Source organism: Rhinolophus hipposideros, assembly GCF_964194185.1.
Source record: "Rhinolophus hipposideros genome assembly, chromosome: 16".
Taxonomy (NCBI): Eukaryota; Metazoa; Chordata; class Mammalia; order Chiroptera; family Rhinolophidae; genus Rhinolophus; species Rhinolophus hipposideros.
Genome location: NC_138062.1, coordinates 29,526,849 through 29,551,610, shown reverse-complemented (window position 1 = coordinate 29,551,610; position 24,762 = coordinate 29,526,849). Strand labels below are relative to the sequence as shown.

The following is a 24,762-nucleotide window of genomic DNA, read 5'->3' as shown; positions in this document are numbered from 1 at the left end:
GGGAGTAGTAGTGATAAGGTTGGAAAAACTCTGAATAAGAGGCTAAAGTATTTATACGGGAGTGCAGTGTTTTCTCTAACTTGTTTATGATGAAATTTTGATATATTTCATTCCATCACCAAGAAAAGAGACAATTTTTTAAAAAATGACTACACTATTGACAAGCGTTATAAAAATCACAACAACCAGCACATGTGCCTGTGAGAAAACCAAGCTGTTGAAGTAAATGAGATCTACTGTTCCCAAGTCTTTGTTATTTATTTGCTGATTGTTCACTTGTTCATTCAGTTTGTCATCTGCTAGTGCTGCTAGCAGATAAAAGTTTGGATTCTTACTACGATGAAAAAAACAAGTAGAGAGGGAAATTCTATCCATTAAATTTTCTTTTCTCTATGAATTGGGGAAAGGTCCTGGTTATTTGATCTGAGGCAGACCACCTTGGTTCAGCTCACTGAACATCAGACTTCCCAGGAAATATGGATTAAGCCTTGCTGTGGACCGTGGGAAGAAGGCCCTGAGAGGAGAAATGTGTGCTTTCAGGCAGATTACTCTGGTAACCATATACAGGATGGGTTGTTGAAGAGAGCAGCCAAAAACAGGAAGACCAGTAAGTAGATGAGAAGAGTAAACAGCTCTAAACAGCAGTAATCCAGACTTGAGGAGTAATAGGACCTTATGTTTACACCGTACTTTATGTTATAGAAATTCTTTTCAGACACTCCTTAAAATGATTATGTGAGATAGGAAGTGTTATTTAAAAAAAAAAAACGTGAAAGTTTAATTTAAAAGGTGGCTATGTGAGAGATATTTTTAAAAAATAATTGAGGGGTGGCCGCTTAGCTTAGCTGGTTAGAGTGCAGTGCTCTTAATAACAAGGTTGTCGGTTCGATCTCCACATGGGCCACTGTGAGCTGCACCCTCCACAACGAGATTGAAACAACTACTTGACTTGGAGCTGATGGGTCCTGGAAAAACACACTTAAAATAAATAAAAGTTTTTTAAAAATACAATAATTGACAAGACTTAGTGAGTGATAAAGTGGTGGGGGAAGGGCAGGAGGGAAGAGAGAGGAATCAAAGACGGTCGCCAAATTTTTGAACTTGGATAATTGGGAGGATGGTGTTGCTATTAACACAAACCTACAGGAAAAGCTCATTTGGAGGGGGGTTGGTAATTGTAAATTTTCTGTTTTTTCTTTTGAAATCATTGCAAACTTAGAGAAAAGTTATACTGCAAGAATTGTACAAAATAACTACCATATTCCCTTTGCCTAGAGACTCATTCAACTTGTGTCTTTTGTCTCAATAATATCCTTAATAGCAAAAGGACCCAACACAGGATCACACATTGCACCTAAGTGTCATGTCTTTTAAATCTCCTTCAACCCAGAGAAGTTCCTCAATTTTCCTTTACTTTCATGGCCTTGGCTTCTTTTCTTTTCTTTCTTTTTCTTTCTTTCTTTTTCTTTCTTTCTTTCTTTCTTTCTTTCTTTCTTTCTTTCTTTCTTTCTTTCTTTCTTTCTTTCTTTCTTTCTCTCTCTCTCTCTCTCTCTCTCTCTCTCTCTCTCTCTCTCTCTCTCTCTCTTTCTTTCTTAATAGAACAGGCCATTTTGTAGGCTGTCCCTCATTTTGGATATGTCCAATGTTTCCTCATGATTAGACAAAGGTTACACATCTTTGGAATATCGCACAAGTGACTGTTCTCACTGGGTGAATCAGATGGCACACATGTCAATTTATCTCGTTACTTTGGTGTTAATTTTCCTGATTTGATTAAAATGGTATTTTCCAGTTTTCTCCGTGATAAAGTTACTTCCCCCTCCCTATCTATTTACTAAAATATTTGTGAGGAGATACATGGGAAGAGTGCTGGCAAGGCTGGCTTCATGGCACCCCCACCTGTGTGGTTGTACTGGGTCCTGCGCTCAGAAGAAGCCCAGGTTTGGTTTCCTTTATGCTCAATTCCCACAATGAGGGAAGGAAAAAAGGAAGGAGGCAAGAAAGGAATGAAACAAGGAAGGGAGGGAGGGAGGGACAAACAGGCATATATTCAGTTTTTGACTTGTTACATTTGAGGACACATAAGAGTTGAAAAAGCAAGACCAGGTCTTGGGAGGGAAATCTGGGCTGGAGATAAAAGGCTGGGACTTAACATGCACAAAGGTGGTGATTGAAGTGGGGAGGACAATCTCTCCAAGGGAATTAGAAAGAAAACAAGGACTTGAGGACCTAACCTTTTGGAACACACAGATGCGGTAGAAAGCAAAGCCAAAGGATTTAAAGGCATGCATCATAGAGTGAGGGAAATCCAATGGTGTAATGTTACAGAAACCAAAGGAAAGGGGGGGTTTATAAGGAAGAGCAGGCAGCCATGTCCGTGCTACACAGAAGCTGGCTGACCCAGAAAAGATCGCTGGTTCTAATAACTAGCCACAATGAGATTATTCGTTTGTTCTTTTATGCATTCAACAAACATTGGTGGCTGGGGGTTAGGTCATAGGCATGAGGATAGAAAGGGTGCTGGCAAGGCGGGCCGCCTGGGTAGGCCTGTGCTTACGCGAGTCCCAGGCTTACTGCCATGCTTTTGAAATTCTTAGTATTTGAGCAAGAGGTCCTGCATTTTCATTTTGCACTGAATGCTGCACCTTCTGTGGCTGCTCCTGGGTGATGAAGCAAGTGTAAACGATTCTTTCCTTTGGGACTATTTGGGAGTGACGGTGAGAGGGCAGGTATCGTGTCCCAGTGAAAGGTGGAGGTAAAAACGTAACTTAGCCTTGGGCATGCGTCTGGGCAGAGAGGGTAGTGGGTGGTGGGAGGGGATTACCAGAACTGGTGGAGATTTACAGAAGACGGGAAAGATGGGTCCAAGGCCTCTGGTGAGTCAGACTGAGCCTTGAAACAGCAGCCTGACTCGAAGAAAGGGGAGGCAGAAAGCCAGCACAGGCTGCGGAGGAGCCAAGCGCCAACATGAAACCTGGTCTGGTGCCCAGTACAGAGCGTGCCTTAACCATCCAAAGGGGCTCGGGAAGCGCCCGCAGGACCAGGCGCAAAGGCGCGCGCGGAGGCCGGGCGCGACTGCGGGACAAAGGGGCCCACCGAGCCGCGGGGAAGGACGCGCGTCGGGGCCGCGGGGCGGGATCGGGCCGCCTGGTCTCCGCGCCGTCCCCCCGCGGGGCAGGCCCTCCGCGATCCGCGATCCGCGCCCGCGGCGGCGCAGGGGGGCCCCGGTGGGCCCGGGCACGGCCGCACCGCCCTCTCGGCCTCGCTCGCTCTCCCTCGCCGGCTCGGGCGCGTCCGCGCGCTGCAGCCAGGCCTTGGGCGCAGGGCCGGGGGAATGGACGCGGCCCGCGGCGCGTGGCCTCCCGTCCGGGGCGGGCGGGGCGCAGGGAGGACGCCGGCGAGCCCCAGCGCGGCCTTTCCAGTAATCCGCCGCGCGGCCAGGGGGCGTCCCGGCACGGCTGCTCCGAGTCCCGGCGAGTGCGTACCGTCTGCACTCGCGGTGGGGGAGGGAGGGCGCCGACACGGGCCCAGCCAGACACCGCCCCCCCCGGCCGCCGCGGCCTCCCGCCGCCTCCTTCCACAGCCCCACGCCCGTCTACGTGCCTGAAGGCAGAGCGTCGCCTGCAACACCTCTAAGGGGCCTAGAAGAAATTAACCCGATTCAAAGCACTAGGAAGGACACTGAGGAGATCAGAGGTCGGTTTCAACCTCCGCCTGTCACTACATAATCAAAGTTGATGTGTCCTTGCTGTGAAAATGGGGGCGAATACAGAAAATTGTACATAGACAAAAAAAAAACCTACCCGCCGTCCCACTACCCACAAGCAAACACTTTGCGTATGGGAATACTCTTGTTGCTATGTATGTTTTCCTTTACACAAATGATAATTCTGTGCAAATTACTCTCTTGCTGTTTGTGCTTAATGTCTTAGAAACCTTTCCCATTCCCTTGAACACATCGCACATATTTTTAGTGGCTCTAGGCTAACATTGTATAGCTGGACCAAAATGGAACCATTTTCATGTTTTAAAGATCCAAAGGATACAAATATTTTTAAGGTTCTTGATTCTTCATATTAAATTGTTCTCCAGAAAGGCTCTACTAATGTATATTTCCAGTCCCACCGTATGAATGGCCAGTCTAACTATCCCTATGAATGTTGATCAGAATAGGTAACCCCATCTCCTTCTAGGCACCAAACCTCTGCTCTACCTTCCTCTTTTCACTAAAAATGTAAAGAAAGATTCAGAACCTTTTAGACCCAGACATTCAGACTATTGGGAACTTTGACCAGTTCTTGTTTTTCAGTTTTCCCATAGTTTTCTATTTCTATAAAGTTTAAAAAGCAATACCACCCAATTAGTAACTTAAAGATGGAAGAGAAACCAACTGAAGTCTCACTTCTAGAAAGCCTGCCCTCTCCTGTCGCCAGGTGAGGCTCAGTGTGTTTCCTTAGGAACCTCAGTCTGTAATAGAGGCAGTGACTGTCACGGGTCAGGCTGATAAGATGTCAAAGCTTCGGTGTTAAATAATGATTAATAATCCCTTGGAGAAACAATTAAGTGCTCATCAAGAGATAAATGGCTAAAGAAAATGTGAGATATATAGATATGCACATATATATGATGAAAAATTATTCAACCATGAGATAGAAGGAAACCTTGCCATTTGTGACAACGTGGATGGACCTTGAAGACATTATGGTAAGTGAGATAAGTCAGACAGAGAAAGACAAATTCTGTATGATCTTAATTATATGTGGAATCTAAAAAAAACTGAACTTGTAAAAACTGTGAATAAAATGGTGGTGGCGGGGAAGTAGGAGAGATGTTGCTTCAGGGCAGAAACTTGAAATGAGTAGATAAGTAAGTCCTGGAGATATAATGCTCAGTATAGTAATTATAGAGAACAATAGTGTATTATAGACAACAAACTTGCTAAGATACTAGATCTTAGTTATTCCCACCTCAAAAAAGAAATAATTGTGAGGTGATAACATTACAATGGAAATCACATTGTAATTTAAATGTATCAAATCAACATATTGTACACTTTAAACTTACACAATGTTATATGTCAAGTATATTTCAACTGAATTTCCCTAACAGCTGGGACCTTAGAGAAGAAAATAGAAAAGAAGCAACATTCTGCATACAAATGACTTCACTCTCAGCTTCATCCCACACAAAAATAAATTTAAATGGACAAGTGCTATAATAAAGGTAAGTGCAAAATGCCAAGAAGTGGGGAAAAAGCATTTCCTGGAAACTTGAGTGCCTCTCCACTCAGGGCTCTCTGACAAATCATGGTCCTGGAAGAATTTAATCCCCAAATCTGAGTGGCTGAAGGGACTCTGAGTGACTTTCTGGGAGCTTGAGCACTGCGATAAGAATAAATAATATCCAGCATTCTATTGAGCAGTAGCTGACATGTTCTGAGTGTTACGTCATAACCACCCTTCGAGGAAGGTACTGTTATGGCCCCCTTTTTACAGATGAGGAAACTGAACCTCAGAGTGATCTGATTCCTTGATACTCTGTAACAAGTAGCATGTGTTGCTTTCTTTCTCTTTTCCCCCTTTGCACCTGTGAAGAGAGAGCGAGAATCTGAATAAGATCTGCACTTTTTCTTGTATCTTAAATCCTTGTGTATACTGTGTCAACCCAATCATAGCACAGCACTGATGGGATCAAAACATACAGCAGCAGCAACCACTTTTCATCTGCTTACTTCTATTTGGCTGCAAGTTTGCTCTCATGTGGTTTTACTATATTCTATCCATGAAGCTGGCCTGCTTCCCTAGCCCCCTAAATTCAGCATACTCCTGCTGCCGCACCCGGAGAGTCCTGTTTTGCCCTTATCTTTGAATTCAGTTATAGTAGTGCCCCCCTCCCTTATCTGTGGGGTGTACGTTCCAAGACCCCCAGTGGATGTCTGAAACCACAGATGGCACCAAACATTACATATACTGCTTTTTTCCTATACGTACATACCTATGATAATGTTTAATTTATAAGTTAGGCAGGGTAAGGGGTTAACAACAACTAATCATAAAATTAAAACAATGATAACAACACACCGTAATGAAACTTGGGTGAATGGCTTTGGTGTTACTAGAACACCAGCACTGCAATACCTGGACTGTCAATCTGATAACCTGGTGAGTACTGTTACTATTGGGCAGGTAGCACATACAGGGTGGATAACACAGAGGGATGATTCACATCCTGGGTGGGACAGAGCAGGACAGTGTAAGATTTCACCACATTACTCACAACAGTGTTTAAAAGTTAGGAATTGTTTATTTCTGGAATTTTCCGACTAATATTTTCAGACTGTGGTTGACTGTGGGTAACTGAAACCACGGAAAGGGAAACTGTGGATGGGGGGGGGATTACTATATATTCACGTATTTGTCTTGTGTCTCCCATTTGGGCCACTGGCCTTGTGATGTTTTTGAAGACCACTTTATTCTTCCCAGAGCGGGCTTGTGGTTGAATTCTTCTTTCAGGTTTCCTTAAGACTATTATCCATCCTCTTAGTATCACTATCATGAAATGATTAAATGTCCAAGCTGGAGGGATCTTATCCATTGTCTAGTCATCCTTCTATACAGGAGGTGCTCTGGTCACTTTGCTTGTTGAGTCACCATGGGTAGGAGGCAGGAGCCCAGTGCTCTTTCCTGCAGCCTCTGGTCACTGGCTGCTTCCTGAGCTACAGGCTCTCCCGACCTAGCATCGCTGATAAGAGCAAGTAATCTACCTCAGATGGAACAGATGGAACTGTCTTTGTTATGGGTCAGCATTGGCTAAACACATGACCCTTGGTAGTGTGACAGGGAGAAGGGCAGGTACAGAGGAGAACTTTCAAAAATCCTACTATATCAGGCAGAAGAAATAAGCCTCCCTCCTCCTGGCCCAAGTCTTAAAGCGTCCTTAGAGGTGGCAAGAACTTCCTTTTGTTTTTCAAATGATTTAAAATTTATTTTAAAACATTACCACAAACATACAGCATATTCACACCTTGACAATTCATTATCAGGGTTTTTTAAAATAATGTTTTTGTGTTATATTTTTATGTAATTATATATTGTTTCGATTCTGCAATTTGCTTCCCTCCTTTTCAGAAAATATAACACTATATATATATGTATATATATACACATATATATACATATATATATAGAGAGAGACAGACAGACAGACAGACAGATAGCAAAATTATACAGCTTGATGAATTTTCCCAAACTGAACATACCCAGTTACTTGCACTCAGATCAATAAACATTTCTATCACCCTAGAAGCTCCCTGTATAGAGCTTTCTGTTGTTCTTTGCTCTTTTTAGAAACTTGCCTAATGTGACATGAATTTTTATTTGATTTAAAGAGAGCACATTCCCCAGCTTCCTAGCATGCAGAATGTGTGTAATAGAAGAAACAGTTCTTTCCTTCTCACTCTTAGGAGGCCAATTTAAAATCAAGTACATTAAAAACTTTGGCTTCTTAGGAAGAAGGCTTGAGGATGGATTCGTAGGTATTTAATGCCGGAAGAGACTTTGGAAAGAGGAGGTTGTGGTCAAGGTTTTGTACCCTCCAGTGGCAGATCTGGTACTGGGGCCCAGGCCTCCCAATCACCCACCATTATTCTTTGCTTTGTAAATAGTGTGGAGAGGTACCTGGAAGATGTCCCATGGCTAGCTAAGTAATAACACTGTGAAGGAGGGTACAAGTGGTTCCTCCTCTTCCATTCTACTGGGGAGAACTCTGCTGCCCTCTGGTTGCTTCCTGAAATAGTGTCCAATGGATTTCTTAATCCCATGGTTCCCACATTGTGTGCTGAGGCACCCCAGCGTGCTGCAGAAAATCCACAGGAGCACTTCAGGGTATTTTACATTTTTGAAGGAAACACAGTAATATCTGACGTGCGTTGCACATGCATGAGCTATTAAAGGAAATCCACACTTCCAACGTTAGATTGCATCCCATTCCTTCTGATGACATCCGATCTTTTGGAGGTGGATTTTGGGTTGATCCTATGTTAAAAAGAAAATTGATGGAGAAAAGAAAACGTGGATGGTTTGTGTGTAATCTGATTCCAAGGTTTGAGAAGTTGTGCAGTGTCCCATAGGTGCACACATTTCGTTGGAAAGTGACTGTTTTATTTTATTTTATTTAAAAATAAAAACAAAAATGTCAATTTCTTTTATTGTAAGTGTATTCTTTTTGCAAACAACTACTACATTGTTAGGACTTAAATATTTATTGAATTATTTGTTTATTAACTACTTGATAAACAGACCCTTTAGGTATTTCTTTTAGTCTAGGGTCTCTGTGAACCTTTGCCTTAGGGTTAAGGCTAGATGAGATCAGTTTGTTCAAATTAAAGCAGCGTCTCTAGGATTCTGTGTCAACTGAGTGTTCAGCTGGTAGACCGGAGTCTAGGGTGATTTTATTTGGATGAAGAAACTAAGTCTTAGAAAGTAACTTGGTAGAGGTTATCCAGTCTAGGCAGATCCAGGTTTCATGGGGGCTGGAAGCGTATACAATTATTGGAACCCTCTTTAAAGACAATAATGCACAATTAGGGATTCAAAAGTCTTGCTAGGAGCCCGTGCAAGTGAAGGGTTCTGCAGCATAAGGTTCATAGCTTCAGGGCAAACCCACCTCTGCCCACCAGGTAGTAAGTGGTAGAAATGGAATTCAAACCCAGCTTTGTCTGCCTCTCAAGACACAAAACGGGAATTTCCTTTCGTAAAGAAAACACTAGAAAACCAGGGATCTGAAAGCACTTCTACAAACAGGAGCCTAGCTGTGTCATCTCCAAACCTGACTCTCCCTAAGAAGGAACCTGAGAGTGGGAACAAAAGTCTGTATCTTCTCATTGGAGAGTTGTGACAGAGGACTGCAGGATAGGGTTTTGGGGGCAAAGCTGAGTTTGAATTCTGGCACCACGACTTCCTAGCTCTGGGATCTGGGAAAGTTCCCATCTCTGAGTGTTACTGGAGCAACAATACCCATACCCCACAAGACAATGAGGATTAAATGAGATATCACCGATGAAAGTGCCTGGTCTACAGCGGGCACACAAACTGTTAATTTCTCTCTCCTTCCTCTGCTCCCTCACAGCTATCATGGGTACATGGAGATGAAATAAATATAGACAAGCTAGTTGGTAGAGTTTCCTTCATGTGTAGGTAAATTAAATAAATGTACATATATGGCAAGCAACTGTCTACAAAAGATGCAAATCAGACCAGGCTGGCAGATATTTGCCTGATGTCTTGTCTTGGTTCAATGCCCTAGCTCAGTGTCTTTTTTCAGGGCTTCCCCATTATCTACAGATTAAGGTTGAAACTCCACATTCTGGTATTTGAAATTTCCCTAAATTTGGCCTCAACTTAACCTTCTAACATTTTCTCCCACTAGGATCCAACCAAACTCCTGCTGGTTTCCTCACTGACCCTTCAATTAAGCCCACCACAGCCTCAGTGGAAAGTCACTTCCCCTTCCAGGAATTCTCTCTCCTTTCCACAGTCCTGAATCCTATCCATCCTTCAGGACCAGTTTAAGCCCTCTCTGGCAGTGAGCACTTTCTGGGTGATCCCAGACCCTGGGGATTCCTGTCTTCTCATCTCCTACCACTCATCCCATTTGTACCGTGTATTCAGGTCTTACTTAACCACACACTGCTTTATTTTGTTCTGTAGCTTTTAGGGAGTTTGTTTTTCCTTCCAATTGCGTTGTAAGTTCAATGTGGTGTCATGGAAATAATATCAGACCGAAAGCAGAGACTTGGCTTCTGTTTCTAACTTTCTGTTTAACCCCCGGCAAATAGCTTCCTCTAACTCAGAAGAGTGGGGGTTGGATGCATACAGATTCCTTTTCTTAAAATTGGGACCCTGTTCACAAGGCCCAGCTCAGTGATATGCATACATAATTTCCTTTTAAAAACATTTGAACATTTATTGATCACTTATTCCCAAAGCACTGAGCAAGGTGGTAAAGGATGAATAAAGGCAAATAAGACACAGGGCTTTTTAGCAAGGAACTTATAGAAGTCTAGGTGCATGTAATCACTGGTAAGATTTATTGAGTGGGGTCAAGAGCTAAATGGTCAGGAACTGGCAGGGTATCTGTCTGACATTCTGTCTGGTGGTTGCCTTTGTCTCCCCACTTTACTGTTTGGCCCAATGGATGACTTCATTCTTTGAAGCCCCTCTTTCCCCCTCTTCCAGCACCCCACCACACATACCTTACAAGGGCAGGAGAAGCTCCTTGCTTCTGTCCTCACTATGTCACACATCCTGTTCCCCTTGGCCGAGAAGTTAGCTGTGCTGCTGTCAACATGGGGATGCCCCGGCCGACATGGCTCCCCTGCTCTCTCCCCTTCCATTTACCATCTGCTGGAACCTGGCCTGATAGATTAATCTGGCGGCAATACACAGTGGGAGGCATCAGAGAAGAGGACATCAGAGATAGAACATCAAGAAACCCAGCAACGTGGCCAGCGCGGCGTCATTTCTGGAATGGCTTTATTACCTGCCAAGTGCTGTCCTGAGGCCTACCTCTCTTAATCCATTTCATCCTCACAACAGCTCTATGAGATAATTACTATCATTATCCTTGATTTCCAAATGAGGAACCCAAGGCAGAAATAAGGCAAATGACTTGCCCAAGATAGCTAGTAGCTAGAAGAGACAGGACCGGAATGTAGACAGTCTGACTTCACAGTCCACTCCCCCAACCTCTAGATGAAACTCCTTCTCTCTGCAGTCCTCCGTGAAGGTTTTCTTTTGTGCCCGCCGTGATGTCTCCTGGAGCTACCTTGAGACAGGGCCAAGGCAGCGGGCAGGTACATCTTCGCTGGGGAGAAGTGAGCGATGTTCACGGGGTACCCATGACTGGAGTCTGTCGGGGTAGTCAGTCTGACCCTGCGACGCAGGACGGGGTCGGTAGAGAGAAGGCCCAGACAGGAGGTCTGCGCTCCGCTCCTGGTGCTGGGCAGGGAAATCTTTTCATCTTTCTTAACCCAAGTCTCCCCACCTTTAAAGCAAGAGGAAGGTGAAGCTCCCTGCGTCCCTCCGACGTCCCGGGCACCGAGAGGTAGGCAGTGGGGCGGTGTGGGAAGCCCGCACAACCTAGGTCTGTGTGTGCCGGAGGACGGCTCTGTGGGTGGAGGCAGGAAGGGGGATGTTTATGCAGCAGGGGGCTTGTGACTATGTAGGTTTCGGTGGAGTCAGGCAGGGAACTTAAGGAAAGAAGCTGTGCCGAGTGCGGGCTTGGGGGAGAGGCGTGGGGGGCGAGGCCCGTGGCCCGGCTGCACGAGGCGGAGCAGCAACAGTGTCAAAGGCTTCCGGAGGCCTAGCGCGGCGCTCGCCGGGCGAGGGGCCAGCGCGGGGCCCCAGCCGGGCCGGAGGAGGGGCGGGGCGGGCGGGCCGCGGCCCAGGAGGGCTCCCGCGGGTGTGGGCGGCGAGGCCCGGCCCGCCTCCCCAGCGGCCGCCCGCGGCTCGGCCTTCGCAGGCTCCGCCCCCCCCACGAGTCACGTGTGCGCCACGCACCCTCCCTCAGCAGGGGTAGGGGGCGCGCAGGCGGGCGGGGAGTGGGGTCCCGAGGGCAGCGGCTCCAGGCGCGGGCTGGGGACTGGGCACCGAGCCGCGGCACCGCGCCGGGGCACCGCCGGGGCAGGCGGACGCCGCCTGCGGGAAGGTGGGAGGCGAGGGGGGATGTGGGGGCGGGGCCTGTCGTGAGGGGCGGGGCCTGTTGCTGGGATGGCGCAGGAAACGGGGAGAAGGGGCCGGTCCTACTGGCTGCCTGTTTGGGCTGCTTGTTTACTCCTGGCGGGGGAGCTTTAACCCGAAGGGCGGGAGGGAGAGAGGGAAAACGTGGACCGGACCAAACGAGCCTCTGGAGCAGGAATGGGGCGGAGGAGGGGCGGAGAGGACTGCAGCTGAGGTGCCAAGGCCGCTGCGTTCCTGGAAGGATCCAGCTAAAGACGCCCTGGGTAGTTGTTTTTGTGGGTTGGTTTGTTGTTGTTGTTTTTTGGTGTATGTGTTTTGTAAATTTCCTAGCCTGTGAAGTGCTCCCTCCTAGTCCTGTCTCCACCCTTCACACACACACACACACACACACACACACACACACGCTCACACACGTTGGTGAAGCGTCCGCGCATGCAATCCTTTCGGCCCTGGAATTCCTTACTCCTAGAGAGGGCTGTGCGTACTGCTCACAGGGATCTCTGCCTTGTGAGGTGGTTGTCTGCTTGCGTGTTGTCCCTCCGTGGGGCTCTGCCACTCTTCTTAATCCAGGAAATGAGTCAATTGCAGTATCGTCATATATTTTGCGTGCCTGCGTGTGGCTACAGTTACACAAATAAGTTCATTTTAGCCTGTATTCTAGGCATTCCAGTCTCTTGAGCTTCATTTTCTAACTTGTATGGTAGATGAAAGCGCTCTCCCTAAAATGTAAAGTGTTCCGTGAATGTATTCGCATAAAAATAGAGGACCACGGGCACTTTCGCAACGCCTTCCTCCACGAAGTCAGTTTTTCATTATCTGAAAAATCACATGGTACCTTACAAAGATCCTGCAACATATAATTTAATATTGTACTCGTAACTATTATGTAACCATTTCATACATGAGGAGTTGAGGCTCAGAAAGACACAGTGGCTTGTCAGAAGTCCCACAGCTAGTAAGGGAGAACGGGAACACAAGTCCTTTGCTTCCTAAGGGTGTCCTTCCTCCCTCCCTCTCACTGCGCAGTGGACATATGTAATTTTCTCTGCCCAGCATTCATTCCTTTGGGACATGAGTCCTCTATTCCCTGTGGTTTTATTTAGGCTCAAAACGGTAGAATCCCATCCTTCTGGCAACAGTGGTCCAAATGGGTGGGCATTTTAACTAAGCAGAATCAATTAGAGTCTTTCCCTGGAACTAATACATGAATACAAGAGAGACAATTTTGTTTTCTGCTGGTGTTCCTAAATTGGGATGTCCTAGTTGGTAGTTGCCAGCAACAGTCTTCCCAAGTACACGAAAAAAAAGTCTTGTTTTTGGAGGGGAGAGCTCTTTTTGAAGTTGGAAACCATGGGACTAATAAGAAGGGGCAAACAGAATAGAGAGCTTTAGAGCACAAACCCTGACAACTTTGTTTAAACCTGGGGTCCGGCTGTGTCTAAGGCCAGTACAAACGTCTGGATTTTCCAGTTAAGTGAGCCAAAAAGTTCATTTTTTTGCTTAAGCTAGCATGAATTGAGTTCCTGTCACTTGTCTCCAAAGAGAGGCCTGACTAATACGTTTGGCACCATATTACTTATCCCTCAGAAAATAATGGAACTTGGGTGCTAGCCACAACCATCACTTCTTAAGTGTTCTAGTTCCCATGAGTCATAACAAGTGCGAGTCCCATGGGTACGGGTAGACAAAAGAAAATATAATTCTTCCTCACTATTATTGTATGATAAACAGGTCACAATTCAACAAACTTAAATTAGAAGTTGGATAGATAACATTTCACTTTGGGGTACTGTGACAGTCTGAGTCATGAAGAGGGTAAGATCAAGGGTTTTGAGAGGAGATTGTTAGGTTATTTTATTTGTTAGTTAGTTAGTTTGTTGATTTGTTTTCTGTGAAATCGTAAAGAAAGGGGACCAATAACAACCATTCTATCAGTTGGTTAATGCCAAAGGGTGGGAATGTGAGTGGTCACTCTTAAAGTAAAATTAGAAGGATAGGACATTGAATGACAAAGAGCAGGGGCATTTGGAGTCACAGAATCTTAGAGACAGAGGGAGTCCGTGACAGATCATTCTTCTTCCTCCTGAACAATTCTGGTGATGGACAGCCAGGTGGGTCACCAGTGGTCCAAAGAAAGCTGAGAGGGACGATCCTTCACATCCTGTCAGCTATTCTAAGAGTCTAGAGATAAAATGTGGAGGCCCTGTATGTGTTCCTTGGGAAACGACCAGAGAGCCTGGAACTGGTCAGATACTACTGTCATGAGAAGAAAAAATAAAATAAAATTTAAATATATACGAGTACAATATCAATCCCTTGCCACTCTCTGACTTCCAGGGGGAGAGCTCTTGGCTGGCTCAGTCAGCTGCTAGGTCTTTTACAAAGTAAGAGACAGAAGTCAGGAGCAGGCCATATTTTTCCACTTGTGGGAGGAGGAGAGAGAGGGGGAAGGGGAAAGTAATGAAGCAAGAAGAATAAGATTAAGGAGAGAGTGAGAGAGAGAAAAAGAAGAAGGGGAGAAAAATAGCTGTCGATGGGGGTTAGAGTTTTGGAGACGGAAATTTGAAAAGAGGATTTTTGGAAGCTTTATTGTGTGTGGTGAGATGAAATTCCTCCTTTAGGAGGAATCCTAAAGAGAATGTCAACAAAGACTTACATTATTGCTAAGGCTTTTTTGAATTGAGTTTGGTTTTCTCCTGGCTGTGTCACCCAGATCTCACAGATCTACCATCAGCATTTTGTAACCCCATCCAGCTAACTGAAGGTGCTATAGAATCTCGCCCCCTGTACCTTTTCCCAATGCATAGAAGAAATCAGAGTGACAATGATACTTCCTACCTATCAGGTGGTGGGTGAGCATGTTGACAATGGGGCTGCTGTATGCTAACGTACACGATACTCATTTTGGCTCTTCCAGTCATTTTGGCTCTTAGTATTCATGTCAAAGAAGCCTGGGAGGTTATTGGCTGGTGAATTTCAAAGATTCTCTTTAGGGTGATTATTTTGGATCAGAAGGTAAGCCATGAGAGAAGAAGAGAAATATTAGAGGAATAACAACATAGAGTGGTCTGGGAGTGGATAGAAATCTGGTTCCTGTGTATGGCAGATCTCACTCCCACGTTTTGGTGCTAAATTGACTGAAAATCCAGTTACTAGCCATTTTTCTTGCCCTCAGGAATCATTGAAAGTTTCTCAGGGGCGATCTGAGAGGCAATCAATTATACTGTCAGATGGAGAAGGTTGGGTTTTGGTGATTCAACAGTTTATAAGTAAGAAGATTGTGAGATTGGCCATGTCTAAAACAAATACTGGAAAATCAGAGTGTTTCCAGGTGGTTAGTACAAAAAGGTAATTGAACAAGATTTGATTAATTCACAAATTCTACTCCAATGTATTATAAGGGTTATTAAAGCAGGATGTGGCCAAAAGCTGGATAAATTGTAAGTTAAGAGAATAGTATGGTGACTGCATATATATTATCAAGGTAAGATTGTGTTTTTCTTGGGCAAGTGTTTGATTGACTCGCTCCAGAAAATCAAACAAAGATCAAAGAGGCCCATTCTTCTCATCCTTGTTAATTTAGGCAGGTCTATGAAAAGGGGAGAAACTTTTTGCTAGTAAGTGACTTAAACTTGGAAAAATTAAATTTGAAGGAGCCTCTAAATTTCAGACCTTGCTATCTATACTGAAATGCAAGAGGAACTCAATAGTGTATGTCAACCCCCTTTTGCTTCTAGTGCCTTACAAACTGTTGTTGTGAAGTTGATTATCCTGCTGGGTAGTGATGGAGGCCAACCTATGCTGGCTGTAAGAAACTGTGCTGACAGCACAAGTAGGTAACAGTACCTGCTATTCAATTCAGAAGAGCCAGACATTGTCATAAAATGATTGGCAGCATTTAAAAAACTTTTAGAAACAGGTTTTTATATTTGGGTTTTTGTCTGATTTGGTTTATTGGTTTGTGGAGACTTAATTTTTTTTTTTTTCCATTTTGTTTGTCAAGAAGTCATTCAGTTGATCAACCTCAAATCCTCGGCAATGGTTAGTTGTGGCATCACTGGTGTGGCCCTGTGGAAGTTGTTAGCATTTGCCAATGCTCTATGACGCTGCCATTCCACAGTACGTAAAGTGGGTGCAGAGCATCCTGTGCCCTTTGCTTCAGTTGTCAAGAACTATAGCTTTCCCATCTGACCGTTCGCTGTGCTAGGGAGCTCTCCTTCTGTGTTTCCCCGAAAATAAGACCTAACCAGAAAATAAGCCCTAGCGTGATTTTTCAGGATGACATCCCCTGAGCATAAGCCCTAATGCGTCTTTTGGAGCAAACCTTAATATAAAACCCGGTCTTATTTTTGGGGAAACACAAGGTAGGGTCTGGGCCATTCTTGATGATCTGGCTGGTGTGGATTGTGGCAGGCACACCTGCCTTGGGCAGGAATTTGGTCCTGCAGAACAATAAGGAAGTGTGGTAGAATGCTTATGTGGGGCTGGTGAGCAAATGCAATATGTTTGAAGGGATGATGTGTAACAGCTGGGCAAAAATGAAACTGGTAAATTTACTAGAGAAAAGACCACCAGGGTCTTCTCTGGGGGGTTAGGGGATTCCACTGCTATGGGAAGGAATGTAAGAATAGAAACCTTAAGAGCAAAGTCACATGCAGAAAAGTAATAATTATGTGTTGATTGGAACCCAAGAAACAAAATAGGGGGTGGCACGGGTGGGCATTCACAATGTACGCTTTTTAGCCAATGCTTTGCTTCTTACTGGTTGTTTTGCCTTTACTAGATATCTCCTCTCTCTATTTTCATAGCCCCTAACCTGTTTTTCTGGTAACATTCGTTATCTAGGAAGTGAAATGATTTCAGGCTCCCCACTCCCACCCCTGGACGTATAACCCAGTCCTCTCTTTACTTTCATAGCCTAAGTTTCCCTGTCCTGTTCCACCTTATTTAATGTTGCTTATCTCTTAAACAGCTCTGTGTTGCCTCCCTTATGGGAGGGAAAAGCTGTCAGTTCAGCCCATTTTAAGGACTTTCTATGAGCAGACTATTTTTACAGAGAGTATAAGGAGAGTATAATGGAGGAGAGCTGCCAGAGAGATTGTGAGCTGCTCCCGTCGTATTTGTTGAGATGAGCTGAATTTGTATTTTCCCCACCACATGGTATTTTCTGTACCTGGTATGCTTCAGAGTGAGAGTCATGTCTAGATAGTCTTAAGCCTGTGCAGCAATTTTTTTCTTGGCTTTCCACTCCTCTGGTCTCAGTTACTAGCACCTCCCCTGGGGCACAATGTAGGGAGAAGCTGGAGTTGGTCCATCATCAAAATGGTACTGTTCTGGATTTTATCTTCCTGCCTTGAACAGTGAGATAAACATGCTTTTAATCCCCATTTTTTATGCGCTCACTAGAAAGCAGACAGGGTTGTTCCAGAGTGGATTTCCTGTGTCATAGAAATCACAGATGCATAAAAGGAAAAACCAGATGTGCACAGAGAGCCTGCCTGGGCTTACACATTCTTTCATACCGAGAGTCATAGGGCTTTATGGTCCATGCTCCCAAAGCCAGCTCATTTTTTCCTCTTTTTGGATATGTACTCTTGCTCATATTCCGAGTTCCAGAGCTAGGAGGAAGTAGGCACAGATCTGGGTGTTTACGCACTGGGCTGTTTCTCTGCATATCTTCACACGTGTGGAAGCTTGTTTGCATGAAAGAGTGGCTGTGCAGATCTAAGAAGGCTACGCCAGGGATACCCTGAAGCTTTGAATACCGCACTTGCAAGCTCCCAGTCCTTTCTCCTCCACGAAATGCAAAGCCTACCTTCTCCAGGAATGCCTTACAGATTGTATAGATCAGAGAGGGTGCCATTTGTCCCAGGCATATCTACAAACTACTTTCTCTTAGAATTTCTGGATCTTGTGCCTTTTAGAGTGAAAATGCTTAAAATTGGTGTGGGCCTGTTTTTGTGCACTAGGATACATTGTGATTTTTCTCAGTCAAAAGAAAAAAAGATGTTACAAATGCACAATTACCAATATTATCATTTTCATTTGAAACTCATAGCCTGTTTTGAGGTTGTGGTGTGGAAGGGTGTTTAGAACTGTGTATCGTAGAGGTTATACACGTCTCTAATCTAAGTGGACAGCTGGTATCTTGATGTCCTACTATGAGAAAGCTAAATTCTGGAGGGATTAGTTGGGATGAAAGCAGTAGATAAACACCTGGGTTAGCGGTAACTTTTTGGTAATCAAACCTGACCCTTGATTTATGATTGCTTCTGAATGCCTACTGTATGCTAGATAGACACTATTGCAGGAGCTGTGGATACAGCAGTAAAAAGAAATATATAGTCTCTACTATCCGTGAACTTACAGTCGAGTGGATGGAGACAGACTGTTAGGTGGTGATAAGAGCTAAGAAGAAAAGTAATGCAGGGCCGAGGTATAGCTGGGTGGTGCTATATTAGATAGGTCAGCAAGGGAATGTCTTTCCCGTAAGGATGCATTTGAGCAGGGACCTGCATCAAGGGATGGAGCTAGACATGTGGATATCTGGAGGAAGGTCATTCCAGCCCAAAAGAACAGCTTTGGAAAGGCTGAGTTGGAAGTGGGTCTAAGGAACAGCGAGGGGACCAATGTGGCTAGTGCTGGGGGAGCCACAGAAGAGTGGTGGGTGGTGGGGCCAGAGAGTTGCCTGGGGGCAGGACGAGGTAGGGCCGTGTAGTGAGGGAGGTGGGATGCAGTTGAAAGCTTTGAGCAGAATAGTGATAAGATATGACTTAGGTTTCAAAAGGACCACTCTGGCTGCCATGGTATTGAATATAGTATAGGGAGGCAACAGAAAAAGCGGGGAGAACACTGAGGAGCCTCTTGTGGAAGTCCAGCTCAGAGAGGGGGTGGCCTGGCTAGGGAAGCAGGGCTGGAAATGGAGGGACACAACTGGATTCTGGATATATGTCATAGATGGAAGCAACAGAATTTTCTGATGGATTGGATGCAGAGTCTGAGAAAAAGAAAGGAATGAAGGATGACTCCAAGCTTTTTGTCTGTCTGCTTGGTTCTTGTTTGTTTGTTTGTTTTTGTTTTTTGAGTAACTAGAAAAATGGACTTTCCATTTATTGAGATGGGGAGAAGCAGATTTTGGAGGGAAATCAAAAGTGTGGTTTTGGATGTGGACACTTGATATCTGATTTGGGACATAGTTTTGGACACAGTACACTTGAGATCTGATTAGACGTCCAAGTAGAGGAGTCACGTAGCTACTTGGTGACAAGAATCTGGAGTTCAGGAAGACAGGTTAGGGATAACATGATGCTCTAGTGGGACCTGAGGACTTACTTCATTCCACAGGCCTCATCCTGTTCTAAATAAATGGTTAGAAAGTCTTCACCAGCCCTGGAATCCACTGAGCATCTGAGGCATGCTGGGAACCAGAGATTGTCCGGACCGTGGATGGAATTACTCTAGTCAGTCCCCTGGGTCCAACTAACAATTTATTATTAACCAGTGTTTATCAAGTGCCAACTACATGCCAGGCACAGTGCCAAATGTTGGGTGTTCAATGGAGAACGAGATATGCTCCTTGTCTTCATAGAATGTTTAGTCTTGGAGGGAGGGGAGTAGGACTAGAGAATGGGGATTTCTGTACAGCGCAGTGGGGTAAGTGTAGAGTGCTATCAGACATAAAGAAAAGGCACCTAATCCAGTCCTGGAGGGCAGAGAAAGTGCCATCTAAGCTGACTCCTGAAGGATAAGTAGGGATAGCCAGGTAAAGAGGCGAGACAAAGGGGTGGAGTGTTCTAGGCAGAGAAAAGAGCATGTTATCAAGCAAAGAAAAGGTCTGTGCAGGCAAAGGACGGTTCAGTTTAGCATGTCTGGAGTGCAGTGTGAAAGGGGTAGAGGCAAGCAGTGGTTGGAGAAGTAATTAGGAGCCACACCATGAAGGAGCTTAATGAGCAATGCTAGGGCTTTGTTACAAAAGCTACAGGAAGTGTCTGAGGAGTTTTAAGCAGAGGAAAGGGGGATTGGAAGGAGACAAGGCTGGAAGCAGTTACATGAGGTGATTGGAGATAGTGGCCATCTCATACTCATACTGCACCTAGAAATGTGTCTGTATAATATAAGGCAGGGTCTGGGTCTGCTTTGCTTCTCCTCAAGCTAATGGGAAATGCTCTCCAAGAAGCTAATTACTTTGATGGAAAAGAAGTACAAGATGTCTGTATTTTAACAGAGAGCCAGGGTGTGGGAGAAAGCAAGGTGAAGTAAAGTTCTAGGATGGGACAGCCGCCAGGGAGGGCAAGCTCTTATCTGGGGGGGGGGGGGAGGGAGTCATCAGGGAGCCAAGACGGAAAACCAACAAATTATAGTCTTTCTAAGTACATCTTGCATTGTGTAATGTGTGTGCTGTGCAGTGTGTGTTTGGGACAGAGCCTGGATTCTGTGTGAAGGTGCTGAGGGCTGGGTGTGTGTTTGGGAATGGATGTTTGCGGTGGGAAGTTCTCTCTGAGCCTGTGTTAATGTGCAAAACTCTGGAATGCATACTGTGCAAGTACATACCTGCAGTAAAAAGGGATCTACGTGCAGTCTATGCTGTGAGAGGGCACATGCCTTTCGATGGCCTATGTTCTCAAGGCACTCTCAGAACAAGCCATGGGCTCGGTTCAAATCTAGAGACTCTTTCGGTTCACTTTGCACACAGCAAGCACTCATGCAACTGTCAAATGAATGATTGTTTCAGTTTTATTAAAAGACAATCATTTTTGGAAATCTATAGGTTTGGCTGTAAGTTTAAACTAGATGTTTTAAGAAAAACAAACTCACAGCCAGATACCAACATCCATTTACAAAAGCTAGCAGTTTAAATACCGTAATGTAGTTTATACACTAGCTTGAGTCCTAGCTTGTGTAAAAACCATTCACTATTTCATTCAACAAACATTTACTGAACCCCTCAGCCACATAGGCAGCCCTGGGCTGTCCCTGTGGGAACTCACTGACCTCTTCTCTGAGCCACTGTAGCCTGAGCGTTGCAATTAAAGCTTAATTACATGCTATCTTGTATTGTTTCTTAATTGTTGCGTGTGCATTAATCTACTTCCAACGAGGCTGTGTGTTCCTTGGGGGCAGAGAGACTACATTATAAACTTCAGGATAGGTGAGGAACTTGGGAACTTAACAGAGAACATACCGACGTGAGTAAGCACCCACTGTTTGAGGAAAAAGGGCAACAAGAACATAAAGCTCTTTATGAACTGTAGTAATATATAACATATGATAAGATACCTTAAGAAAAAGGGAGCATACATTGTTGTTGACTAAAATATTCATTGAATGATGAAATGTAAAATACGAGCCTGCATTTTCATGTTAAGGGACTCACATAATTGCTGTGATCCCCACAATGCCTTCATTCTGTTGATCTTTTCAGGGCAGAACAAGAATGTTTTCTTGAGGATGAGAGTTAAAATCTTTGGTGAATTATTTGACAGCAGAGTTACCCTATAACTGGATTTCTCAACAATGGCACTCACTGACATTTCAGACCAGGTAATTCTGTGTTGGGGGAGAGGGGGACTGTCCTGTGCATTGCAGGATGTTAAGCAGCATAGTGAGCCTATACTTACTAGATGTTAGTAGCCTCCCTTAGCCCCTTTGTGACAATCAAAAATGTCACCAGACATCACCCCCAGTTGAGAACCAATGTCCTATAGAAATTTGGTTCTATTTTGCTATTTTCTTATTTAACAGATGGTGTGAGATGGGGGAAGGGAAATACTATTTATTGCTTACTTTTTCTGAGCTAGGCACTATACCTATGTTTTATTTTTATTTTTATTTCATCTTACAGATAAAGAAGCCAAGGCTCTGAAAGATAAAAGAACCTGCTGAAGGAAGGTCATAAAGCTTGTTCAGCAGCTAAATCAGGATTGCACGCCAGGCTTGTCTACAGGCAACGCCTTTGGTCCTTTCCAGCACACTCCCCACTGCCTCGCTGCAAAAAAACCACAGCATAACTGCAAATGCAACAAATATGCCCCCAAATATTTAAAAACTTTTATGAGGAGGGGAATTCTTCTTCTAATCATTACATTTTTAAAAATATAAATATATGTACCCACACAAGTAGACACGGAGGCCCTTCACGACCGTTCTGCCTCTGGTCTTATCTCTGAAAAACAGCAACACAATGGAACAGCTTCAATTCTCCTTGTTACAAATTATACACAAGCCAGAGCCTAACGGTGCCAAAAGCAACTGGTATTGTTTACATAAGGGCTGAAAGCTAATAGTTAACTTTCTCCCATTCCAGAAAGAGTAAATAACGCCTCACTTTACAACTACAAACAAGTAAAATGTCATAAAATGAGGAAGAAAACAAATCAAAAGGAAAATGGAAATGTTGATTCCAATGCTCCCTCTCCCGCTTTCGCTCGCGCTCTCGGCGGGTCCCAGCTGCACGGCCTGGGTCCCTATCGCCCCGCCAAGCACCGATCGGCGGCGCCGGGGGGCTTTCTGGCTTCCTTTCCCGCCCTAGGGGGAGCTCGGCCTCTCGGAGAAGCCTGTCCCAGAGCTAGGCCTGGTAAAACAAGAGATAGACACTTTGGTTCGGTTGGCGGTTCAGTGAAAAAAGGTGAACACTCAAGTTTGATTCCGGGCTTGCAGCCTAGGTTCCGATTTTGGAGTGGGGGTGGGGGTGGGTCATAACTCGGTCAGGTTCAAGTGCGCATGTGCGCGAGGAGTCGCTCGGGCACTTATTAAGCGCCCACTGTCTACAAGCGGCCGGTGGTGTGTATCCGGGCGCGCGGTGGGTGTGTGGGGAGAATGGGGGCGCGCGTGGCCGATGAGAGGCCAGGCGGCGTGCGCGCGCGGCTCCTGGGGCTGGGGGCGGAGAAAGGGGGGCGGGGGCGGGGGGAGGGCGGCCAGGGGGTGTGTCTCCGAGTCTCGTTCGTTCACTCGCTAGCTGGCGCGCTCCACCGCTCCCTTCCCGGGAGGGAATCCGGGCCGGGTTGTGGCCGCGGCCGCGTACGTGAGCGCAGTGTCCCGGAGAGGGAGGGCAGGCCGGCCAGGTGGGCGCGAACGGAGCCTCGGCGGGCGGGCGGGCGGCCGGAGCGGAGCCGGGCGGTGGGCCGAGCCTGGTGGGCGGGTAGGGGCGGAGGCAGCTGCAGCTCCGAGTCCAGCTGTCCGAGCGGGAGCTCCCCGGCCCGCGCTACTGCTGCTGGCGAGGCGAGGTGAGCTGCGCGGGGATCTCGCGGCGCTGCAGCGGGGGCACAGGGGCTGCTCGGGAACTTCCCACGCTCCGTACGGGGGCCGGGCCGGCGGCCTGAGGGCTGGGGAGGCCGGTGCGCCGGGGCACCGGCGGGTCGGGGCGCAGGGGCGCTGCGGCAGTGCCCGCGCGGGCTGGGTGGGGGTGGCCTGGCCATCCGCTCTCCCGTGCGCCGCCTTGTTTATCTCGCTCGCCGCCAGTGCTAGCTAAGGCACCCCTCCCCAACTTTGAGTGGTTGTCCGGAGTCGCCTCTCCTGCGGAGACTGACCTGCCTCCTCCCCGACCCTTTCCGGCTGGGCCGCTAGTCCAGCCCTCCCGGCGCCCCGCGCGTTCCTGCCCACTCCAACGAGCGGGCGGGCGAGCGCTGGGCTCTGAGACGCGCGGCACGACACACCCTCCACCTCGGGGGTTGGCCCCAACCCTTTCTGTCCTCTTCTGTCCACCCCCACTTCCTCCCGCGCCGTTTAACCCTGCCGTTCCTCAGCGGCGGCCCCTGGCCCTTCTTGGAGCTGGCACTTTGGGCATGTGGGGTGCCTGGCGGGGGCCTGGACGGGGAGTTTGTCATGTGCAAACAATTTCAAAGGCAACATTTTCTTCCCTGCCTTGGAGTTCAGGACGCAGCGCCTTCACTTTAGGATTGACTCAGAAATCTATAAAGCAGCCCACCTGCGAGGTGGTGTGGGGGTGCTGCTGCCTCCGTGATTTTAGGCAGCCCTGGCCAATTCTTGGTGGTTTTGAAACATTTCCACCAGGCAGGCGTTCTCATGGTGCCAGACTGCCAGGTGCAGGGGTTGCCTACAGGCCACCACTATGTTCTTTACACCCCTCTTTCCAGAAAAGTGTATCTGGTGTAGTTTGCCTGAAAGTGAGTGATCGATCAGCAGGTAGTGGAGGCTTTTTTGACACCCTCCCAGGGTGTTGTGTAACCAGAGGTTCAGGTCCCAAGAAACTTGAAACACAAGAGAACAGCAATTAAGTTCAACTCCACAGGTGCTTTTGAGGGGCTGCTGTGTTCTTAGCACCATGCCAGGCTCTCTGGGAGATAAGAGGAACACAAGAAATCCAAGGCCTTACAAAGGCTACTGATCACGTGGAAGTAAATGATTTGAGAGCCCAAATTCAAGTTCATGTGCTATGGCTGCCTAAATTATTGTAAATTCCGGGGAGCAGGGGGAATATCAAAGGAAAGGTTAGAATTGGGGAATGGACTTAGAGTACTACGTTCTGAAATAAGTTATGCCCTGGAGAACAACTCACTTGTGAAGGTCCAAAGGCAGGAGAGGAAGAAGTAACAGGTGCAAGAGGTGGCATCGAAACTAGCAGAGGAGAAAGATTCCAACAGTGATCTCAGTGAGGGAAGATACAACAGATACACGTAAGGTGATGCCCTCCAGGGTTCATTAATCTCATGGTAGATACGGAAAGATTTGAGCATGTGAAATAAAACTCAAGATAGGACACAATTAACTGTTAAAATGCAAGGTGTAGAGTAGGCGTTCTTGGAGTTCAGAGAATGGAGCTATGGGCAGGAATCTCCAGGACTGTATTCCTGAAGGGTGAGACCCTTGACATGGGCCATGAGCTGCAAGTGAACTTGGCTTTTCCAAGAGACAAAGAGATGGCCTTGGTCAGACCAGGGACTGTTTCCTGAACAGTAGTAGATAAAGATGGAGAGGAACAGTGGTTGAGATTGTGAAAGTCCTAGAAAGCCAGACTGGGAAATTGTACTTTACCCCATGTGTACTGGGGAGACATTAAAGGTTTGTG

General features: G+C 46.2%; 1 protein-coding gene across 4 annotated transcripts in view; it reads left to right on the top strand.

The window, feature by feature from the left end:
• The first annotated feature begins 11,895 nt into the window (after positions 1 to 11,895).
• ZNF395 (zinc finger protein 395) overlaps positions 11,896 to 24,762 on the top strand; it is a 49,636-nt gene continuing 36,769 nt past the window's right edge. The window contains exon 1 of one of the 4 annotated variants that reach the window (XM_081077620.1): positions 11,896 to 12,001. The gene's annotated coding sequence lies outside the window, so the exon portion shown is untranslated. Of the gene's footprint in view, positions 12,002 to 22,680; positions 22,961 to 24,762 lie in introns of those variants that run through there. The other 3 variants (XM_081077618.1, XM_081077619.1, XM_081077617.1) reach the window with 3 other exon arrangements.